Raw genomic sequence first — 9804 nt, 5'->3', positions numbered from 1 at the left:
GCCAAGCTGGAAGGATATCATCGTTTCACTTATAAATTCCTATAGAAGTTATAGACTCCACATTTATGTTAGCGCTCCCACTCAATTATACTATCATGTTCCCAAAATGTACGCATCACCCTGACTGCCAAAAGTAGGCTTAACTAACAAATCAAAGAACATGTATAATACTCTTGAGATCGAACCTAACCATATCAGGATTAAGATCATTTGATCTAGGATCAACAGGTGATACGGGTAAACTTTGCCAATGCCCTGGAAAGGACATAACACTTATCCAAGGTGTAAGAATACCTATCGCTGATTATATCGTGCCAGTCTAAATCCAGTGAACTGACAAATCAGGGAATAAACTTTCGAACATATAATTAAGATTATATTCCACTGTGCTGACAACACTATAATCATTGACAAATTCATATGTTTTAGACTTAAATAGAATTCATACATTATATGCATATAATCATGAAATAAATCATGTGAACCATGCAACATAAAAATATTATTTCTGATCTTTATTATTAAGTAAATCTGATTATATTGAAATGAGTTTTATTTAGGGCACAAAACCCAACAACAAATACCTCAGCCCAGTCACAATGAAGAAAAACTGACCTAGAAGCTACATGTGGATGGGTCGGCTACAGATCAACTATCTGGTGCAGGGATTGCCCTTGTCACGCCTGGGGGGCAACACCTGCACGCTGCAGTCAAGCTCAGATTCAAAGCATCTAACAATGAAGCCGAGTATGAAGCTCTAATCGTTGGGTTAAAACTAGCCCGGGAGATGAAGGCCGAACACATTGAAATCTACAGTGATTCACAGCTGGTGGTAAATCATTTATCCAGAGAATACGAGGCTCGGGGAGAAAAGATGATAGCATATCTGAGAAAAATACACGATCTGCTCGCACAATTCAAAATCTACGGTCCCAGACAAATTCTAAGAGAAGAAAATACAACTGCAGACGCGTTAGCTCGATTGGCAAGCAGTAATGTAAGTGGCAAGGCAAACCTGGTTCCTATTCAGTTCCTCGAATAGCCTAGCATCACTGGCATGGAAGAAATCAAAATGATTGATACATCCCCAAACTAGATGACACCAATAGCAGCCTACCTCAACTCTGGGGACCTCCCAGATAACCGAAATGAGGCTCGCAAAATGCGAAGGATTCTCGATGCCATTGCTCAGATGTGTCACTCAAGACGAAGCTGCACGACTCCTAATGATGTTCACGACGGATTCTGTGGAAATCATGCCGCCAGACAGAGCTTATCCAAGAAAATTCTAAGGCAAGGTTACTTCTGGCCAACGATGATTGAAGATTCGAGAGCCTATGTTAAGAAGTGCGACAAATGCCAGAGATTTTCAAAGATACCAAGAGCTTTGCCCAATGAGTTAACAGAGATGCAAAGTCCATGGCCCTTTGCCATTTGAGGAATTGACCTGATCAGACAATTACCTAAAGGTAAAGACGGGGTGCAATATGCAGTGGTAGCGGTTGATTACTTTACTAAATGGAGTGAAGCCGAACCACTTGTAACCATTACATTAAAGAAAGTTCAAGACTTTATTGTGAAGAACATCATATGTCGGTTTGGACTACCGTACAAAATAGTCTCAGACAACGGCAAGCAGTTCGACAACCAATCCTTCACTGATTTCTGTGCGAACCATGGTATCATCAAAAGTTTCTCTGCAGTGGCGCATCCTCTGGCAAATGGTCAAGTTGAAGCAGTCAACAAAACCTTGAAGGATACACTAAAGAAAAAACTTGAAGATGCCAAAGGAAACTGGCCAGAAGAGTTTCCTGAAGTTCAATGGTCATACCGTACAACGGAAAAAAAAGCAACTGGACACCACTTGCAATGGCGTACAGTTATGAAGCTATGCTGCTCGCTGAACTCGAGCCACCTTCCCATAGAAGGTTGACGTACGATTAAGGTACCAATCACATACTCCTTGCAGAATCACTGGATGAAATCGAAGAAAAATGAGCAACTGCAAACTTAAAGTTGATGGCCCATCAACAATAAGTAGCTCGATATTTCAACAAACAAGTGAAGGCTCAGAAATTCTTCGTGGGAGATATGGTCCTGAGAAGGGTATTCCTGAACACCAAAGATAGTACAGCAGGTGTACTAGGACCTAACTGGGAAGGACCATATCAAGTGGTCGAAGTTCTCGACTTCGGAGCATACAAATTAGGTAAGTATGACGAAAAAATGCAACTCATTCTAGTACCACGGTATTGGAATGGAGAATATTTAAGAAAATACTACCAATAAAGTACTAGGTCGGATGACCACTTTAAGTACTAAATGAACATTTGCTTTTAAGTGAATGGCCTTCTGGGCAGACTGCGGCTAAAGGTTTCGATAAAAGAAACAAAGTACTCAGGTCGGGTGATCAATTTAAAGTTCAATTTCTTATGTCTGCAATTTGTTTTATTTCATGTTAAGCTAAAAGATCAGATTAGATCAAATAGCTCTGATATAAGTAACTACGGTAACAAATACACTTTTCGATCAATAAATGAATAAAGATAGTTATTTCAAAATTCAATTGAGTCGAAATAATCAGCATGTTTATAATTTACCATACAATGCGTACAAAAGGTTTGGTCAATCCCAAAACACCGAACAAGAAAAAAAATATATTTGTAAAAAGCAAGTGACCCGGAGTCATACGTCTGCTCGGTCACTTGGGGGGCACCTATACCTGTACAAAGAATTTGGTAAAAATAAAACAATCACGATTGCACGACAATTATAAACAGAGAATGAAATTCATTAACGATAACAAAAGCACGTAATACTGGGATTAAAAGCTGTCCGGTCAGCCCATTGTCCAACAAATGAAAAATAATTCCAAGTTTAAGACCGCTTGACCGGTCATGATGTCTTAGAAAAGGCCTTGAGGCCGAATATATGTAAAAAATAAGAAGGAAATAAAAAGAGAAGTGTGTAAGCAGCTAGAGTCCCAGGCTCTTGGTTCGGTTCTTTTGGGCCAACTGGAGCAGGAGGATCTGTTGTTTGAACAGGAGGAACATCAGCAGTTTGACCGGAGGTTGAAGCAGCTGCCTCAGTTTTGCCATAGGCCACTTGGGACGCACAAAACTCAAGGTACATGTCCTTAGCATCGCCCAAGTAGTCGTAATTGGCCTGAGGAATAGCCTTCCAAAAATCAAAGAAGAACTTGAGACCGGCTGTCTCTAAGGCATTGACCTTCTCCTTCAACCTGTCCACCTCATCCGAAAGCTCCCCCTCCTTGGCTTCCTTTTCCTCCTTCATCCGATGAAGAACTGTTCGAAGGGAAGTCCTCTCGTCTAGAAGACTGTTCACCTCAGCAGATAAGGTCTCGATGGTCTCTTCAAAACGGTCAGCAATCTCGAGATCCTTAGTCAGCACAATGATTTTCTGCTCAGGGGCAAATAGCTTCTTGTTGTCTTCACCCAATTCCAATCGAACAGCTCTGCCTTCCACCTTGGCTTCTTCAGCATCCTACTTGGCCAAGTCTGCCTCCGCCTTCAGGGTGTCGGATAGAGCTGCGTTCTTAGAAGTAGCAGACTTAGCCTGGGAGTAAGTGTAGGCCAACTTCAGACCGATTTGCACAAAGGAAAAACTCTAGCATATCGAGCTAAGTATGGAAGATTAAGGGAAGTATCAAAAGAGACTTACCCTGGTGAACTCCTTCAAGACTCCGCCCACCAGAAATTCCAAAGAAGAGTCATTGTCACCAACAGCCAGTTGCTCACTGACCTCAGGAACCAGCCGGTTCATATAATGGGCCAGCATCTCCTTGCCTATTTTTGCCTCTGGAAGTACCGGCAAAGGTGGAGTAGGTGCCTGCACCCGTTCAGGATTACTCCTGACCAGTTCAGACTCAACCATTGGTGGTCCAAACTCCTTGGAGTTGGCAGCTTTGGGGGTAGAGGGGTTTGCAGCAGTTAGCTCCTCGGAAAGATCAATGACCTTCCTAGTAGGCCTCTTTTCCTTAGTAGAGGACCCCTCATCACCCTTAGACTTCTTGGCTGGAGGAGAGGCGCTAGAGCTTCCACCTATTCTCTTCCTCAGAGCGTTGAGCTTCTGCCAAGACATGTCTGCACAGAATGAAAACAACGTGGTTAGAAAACAGACATAAGAAACATAAGGCATGTAAATTAAGAAGGTCAAAAAACAAGACAAAGTAATATGCAAGGTGACTGCCCGAACAAGACTTAGAAGACCATCATCACCTGACATCGATCTTATTTTAAACATAACAACTTTCCCTTTTCCAGACACGGGAGGGGATGGCCGAACAGGTGAAATGGGCTCCCTTATGCGAATCGCATGTTCAACAGGCCTGGGCAGGGCCGAGAGTTTCTTCTTTCTCTTCAATGGGGTCACTTGCTATTCCTCGGCTTCATCTTTAGGATTTAAGGGCTCCTGAGCATACTGCTTGGCCCTTGCACCTCCCTTCAACTTAGCCTCGCGCTTAAGTTGACTGAGTTCATTCTCCTGATGAGCTCGTTCAGTCCGGCCGGCACCAAATTTCCTCCTCTTCCCCGTCACGGACATAGGAGTAAAGTTCTTGGGATAAAGCCTGTACCTCACAAAGTTATCCTCGGAGGTTAACTGGATAATATTTTGGTCTTCCCCCGGCTGCCGGGCAAGTTTTTGAGCTCTGTCCCTAAGAGCAAGAGTGAAGGGAGGACGGTGATATGTCAGAATCTACTGGAACCGAGTGCGAGTGATGCCCGCGCCATCCACCATGAAGTAATCATCAACAAAATGCCCTATCTTATTGATGGTCGTGTCATTCGTGCCAGTCAACCACTTGAAGCTTGGTTGAGAGAAATAGAAGTACCCCGAATTGCCTTGCTTGGAGGTGGACTTCAAATCAAAGAACCAGGCAACTTCATGAGGAGAGGGAGTACCCCACTCTTGGGAAGCGTAGAGGACAAAAAGGGCAGATAAATACTTAATGCCCTTTGGAGTGAACTGGGCCGGGCAAAGGCCGAAGAAGCTCGCCACATCCTAGAAGTATTTTTGCAAGGGCATCAACGCTCCTTGCTGACCATGGGCACCCTACCAGGCACACATCCCTTTGTCAGGGTTTGTGGCATGATTGTTGTGGGCGGGAATGTAGCAGTCCCGCTCGCCTAGGTATCTGCCCTGGTCAAGAGTTCGAAGGCGCGCCTCTGTAATCTTGGACGGAAGGCTTACCCATCTGGCTCCCAAGGCACCCTGCCTTCTATGAGGAACTGCCGCAGTGAGCTCCTCACTGACGTAGTCCACGCCCTTAACCAGGACGTCTCCGTCAGCATCGATTCGCTCCCTAGCCTCGTTGTACTCCCTGTAATTTGGGGGTTTAACCTTTGCCTCTTCCTCTGCCTCAGAGGGACTGCCAGGACGTACATCGTCCAACTCCTCGATCTCCTGGACCTCAGCATCCCCTTCATGATCCTCCTCCATATGGACGGCCGAATCCTATTCGGCACTGGGCAGAGTGGCATGCCGAGCCACTTGAGGATCAGATGCGTCAGCCAGACGCACGGTTTTCTTTGTACATGCCATCATCCTGTGGCTAGGTACAAGAGTTGGAGAAGGCCCTTCGCTAGAGGAAGGTGGGCTAGAACAAAGACGAGGATGATCCTCGTGTAGAAGTTGAAGAGATTCCTCGTCGATCTGATGTTCGTGTTCCCAAGACTGTCCTGAGTTCATCTACAAAAGACAACACACGAGATGAGTGTTTGGTCGGAATATTTAACGATAAACAGGCAAATATGTCAACCAGGAGTACTCAACAGATTAAAGAACAATTATGTTCAAAGAAAAGTCAGAACTCAAGAAGTTAAAATTTTTCTTGAGTTAGGGCAAAAAAGGTTCATGAAGCTTAGAATAAGCAAGATGAAAGATGGACGTTATGTAGTTCAGAAATAAGCATTATGGCTGTAAAATCGCACTAAGACATGAGAAAAAAGAATCGCACAGGTTTCTAAAACTAGGGTTTCCTAAACATTATTTTACGGCACAGTAGAAGATGCATTTGAAATGTAAACATGCAGAGATAAGCATGAAGGAAATTAGAAACTAACTCGAGAGTCAAATGTATGGGTTCGAAGTAACGTCAATCCAACAAGCAGTTTGTATGAAGGCACTTCGGCAACTTTAAAGCCAAGAATTTCTCTTTTCGCTCTGAAGCTTACTTAGCAAAGAAGGGTGATGAAAATGAGTTTATGTGCCAATGCTGTTGGTATTTATAGGCAAGTCACGAAAAAAGGTAATTGTCTCAAAGGAAACTCAGATGCCTCAGTTTCCCTCCTTGAAAGCGAATATGGGAAATAAAAAATAATCAAGTGCAGCCATCACCGTGGAAAGAGAAAATCGGATTTTGAAATATTAATTGTCAGAGCATTTATTAGCTGAAAATCGAAGGGACGCCCAGTCAGCCTCACATCGAGTCTCGGGCTGTCGCGCTCGACATGTGTCCCCATCCAAAGGCAGAAACAGCTCGGATGAAGTCTACAAGGAACTCCGGAAGTCCTGTACAGACTTGAGGGGCAAATGTTATCCCAATTTTCGCACTCTGACGTGGCATCACATGAATGGTGACACGTGGAACCCACTTGGAATATCTGCCCAGGAAGCATAGTCTGAGCAGGACATATTGCTGGCACGCTCAGAGCAAAGTATTTAGTAATCCGCGCAGAGTAACCAATACTTAGCGAATTCAGCTTTCGCATCGTGAGTCATCAGCACAATCCCTATCACTTAGGGATCAATTTACGTGGATATGGCATACACACGATCCCACTATCAGTGTATTCAGCCTCAATCCCACGATCCTCGTATTCAGCATTGATACCACGACCTTTCTGTTTATACGCATTGTAATGAGAGGGGAAACTATTCCTCTCTAAGGTTACTAGCCCTATAAATAGTGATGTATATTCACTAGGAAAGAGATCGGTCGAAAAGCAGTTGAGCTAAGACTATACTATTATCTAAGAATTATATATTCAGAGATACTATTGTAAGAGCTATAAGAAAAGGAATCTTTCTCCTTGATCTTAAGTCAATACAGGTAACGAGGATTAGGCTATTACCGAACTGCTCGGGGCTGAACCTCTATAAAATCCCTGTTTCCTTATATTGCTTTATCTTATATTTGTTATTATACATCACTTATCGCCTATAAAAAAGACTCATTGTCGTTGGCTAAAAGCGAGGTCAGCTCTTCAACTCTTTAAATTTCTTTATGTCTATTTCTATTTCAGATTTAATCATGGATGTTAATTTTATTTTCATGAACTAAATTCCCAATTAGGGAAGATGATGAATGTTGTTTAAAGTTTTGCCTAGTTAATGTCAATTGCCATTCCTTTAATCTTGATTTGTGAAATTATCTATATTTGTGTTTAATTCCATGTGTATGCCTGAGCACCTTCTACATGTTCTATGATCTTAATTCGAAATCTGAAAAGTGAGAATTGAGAATGCAAAAATTGGATAATCTAGGTTTTATGTGAAACGAAAGTATTTGCGTGAACTCTGTGACACTTAGATTATTGCTTAAGGCTGGTTACATGTGATTTTAATTAAGAGATTAATTAAAGAACATGTGATTTAGAACCTAAAAGATATGAAAAGAGTTAGATTAAATTGTATAATCTATCATTCAAATCAAGAAAAAGGATAGCAATTAGGCATTAACACTTGGGTAAACAAATCAACAGGATTCTCTTCCCTATTTTCTCATCTTGATTAATCTTTATCTGTCTACTTAAGTTTCTTGAATTATTATTCTGTTTTTAATCATAAAAACTATTGGTTTGCCAGATAGAATCATAAAGTTAGTCTAGTGGTATTCAATCCAATTCCCTGTGGTTCGACCTTACCTGTGTGAGTTTACTACTTGATTACGTGCACTTGCGTACTGTTCATAATTTTTGTAACAAGTTTTTGGCGCCGTTGCCGGGGAATTGTTTAAAGATTGATATTGCATAAGATTACATAAAATTCTACTTTGGTTTATTTTTCTTGCTAATTGCTAACCAGTTTCTTTCAATATTGTCTTTGTCTATTTCAGTAATTGAAGGTGTATGTGACGTCAAGGACAAGGTGTCATTTTGCCGGTTGATTCTGAAATTGAGAAGACTTGTAAGAGAAACAGAAGAAACAAGAGGCAAGAAAGAGTTTCAGCAACTGCTGAAACAGAAGAAATCATGCTGAGAATCCTAATGGCGATAACAATGGAGGCAACAACGGTAATAATGGATGTGTCGTTGAAGATCAGGCAAATGGCCTCAGTTTGAGAGATTACATTCTTCCAACTCTTACGGGGGTCCAATCTTGTATAAGGCCACCCGTTATAGATGCTAACAACTTTGAAATAAAGCCTGCCATACTCCAAATGGTGCAATCCTTAGTCTAGTTTGGTGGACTCCCATTTAAAGACCCCAATCTGCACTTGTTAAAGTTCATGGAGTTATGTCAGACTTTCAAGGTCAATGGAGTTAGTGATGATGCCATTCGCTTGAGAATTTTTCCATTCTCGCTGAGAGAGCGAGCCAAGAGTTGTTTGATCTCCTTGCCACCGAATTCTATAGTAACATTGACTGATTTGGCAACGAAGTTTCTGTATTAGTTCTTTCTTCTAGCATAGTCACCTAAGCTTCAAGGAGAAACTAATAATTTATGTCAGCTGGATAATGAATCTCTCCATGTGGCTTGGGAGAGGTTCAAGGATCTCACTAGGAAGTGTCCTCATCATGGTATTGAGAAGTGGATGTTGGTCCACAACTTCTACAACAGGCTGATTGGTAATACTAGAACACTTATAGATGCCGCAGCTAGCGGGGCATTTATGAGGAAAAGTGCAAACGAGGCCTATGAACTGCTAGAAGAGATGGCCCTGAATAATCAACAATGGCCAACTAAAAGAAGTCAGACAAAGAAGGTGGCTGGTATGCATGAGGTTGATGCCATAAAAAAGTGACAGCCTAGGTAGAGTCCCTGACAATACTGATAGCTGTGTAGGCAAAACAGGCTCAAGTTGTTTGTGAGCTTTGTGGAGGCCCTCACCCCTATGAGGAATGCCTGGTAGATGTGAATAGTTTGCCAATGGATGAAGCAAAAGCCATTGGGAATTACTCTCAAAACAACAACTTTGGGTTCAATCAAGGAGGTGGTCGAATGACTAGTGGGTTCTATCTGCAAAGAAATCAGAACCAAACGCAGAACCAACAACAATCACAGCAACAAGGCTCTAGTGGGAGTTCTAGTCTTCAGACAGATTTATTGCAACAGTTTATGACAGAGACTAGATCATCCATTAAAGCCTTAGAGACTCAAATGGGGCGGTTGGCAACTCAGATAGCAACTCGTCCTCAGGGAAACTTTCCTAGTACAACAGATGGGAATCCAAAAGAAAATTGCAAGGCAATCACCTTGAGAAGCAGGAAGAAGTATGAAGGGTCTGATGGGGGACAGCCAGTGGAAGAAGAGATTCAGGATCAACTGGCACCGACATCAACAGAAAAGAAGACTACTGAAAGTCTCGCACCAAAATAAGCATCTCCACCAATCAATATAGATCACCATGTGAAGATCCCGTACCTGGACAGTCTCTGAAAGATTAATCTAGACAAGTAGTTTTCAAAATTTCTAGAGGACTTTAAAAGGTTGCACATCAACATTCCTTCTGGTGAAGCCTTGGAACAAATGCCTAGTTATGTGAAGTTTATGAAGGAGATCTTGTCAAAGAAGAGAAAAATGGAAGACTATGAAACAGTGGCATTGATCGAGGGTTGTAGT

At 42.2% G+C, this 9804-nt stretch overlaps 1 non-coding gene across 1 annotated transcript; it reads right to left on the bottom strand.

Moving 5' to 3' along the window:
- Positions 1-8659: 8659 nt before the first annotated feature.
- Positions 8660-8766, bottom strand: LOC115715362 (small nucleolar RNA R71). Its single transcript, XR_004011238.2, has one exon. It is a non-coding gene; the product is annotated as a small nucleolar RNA R71 (small nucleolar RNA).
- Positions 8767-9804: the final 1038 nt, after the last annotated feature.

Source organism: Cannabis sativa, chromosome 4 (assembly GCF_029168945.1).
Source record: "Cannabis sativa cultivar Pink pepper isolate KNU-18-1 chromosome 4, ASM2916894v1, whole genome shotgun sequence".
Lineage (NCBI taxonomy): Eukaryota > Viridiplantae > Streptophyta > Magnoliopsida > Rosales > Cannabaceae > Cannabis > Cannabis sativa.
The sequence above is the reverse complement of the archived record's forward strand: the minus strand, read 5'-3'. Positions and strand labels throughout refer to the sequence as shown.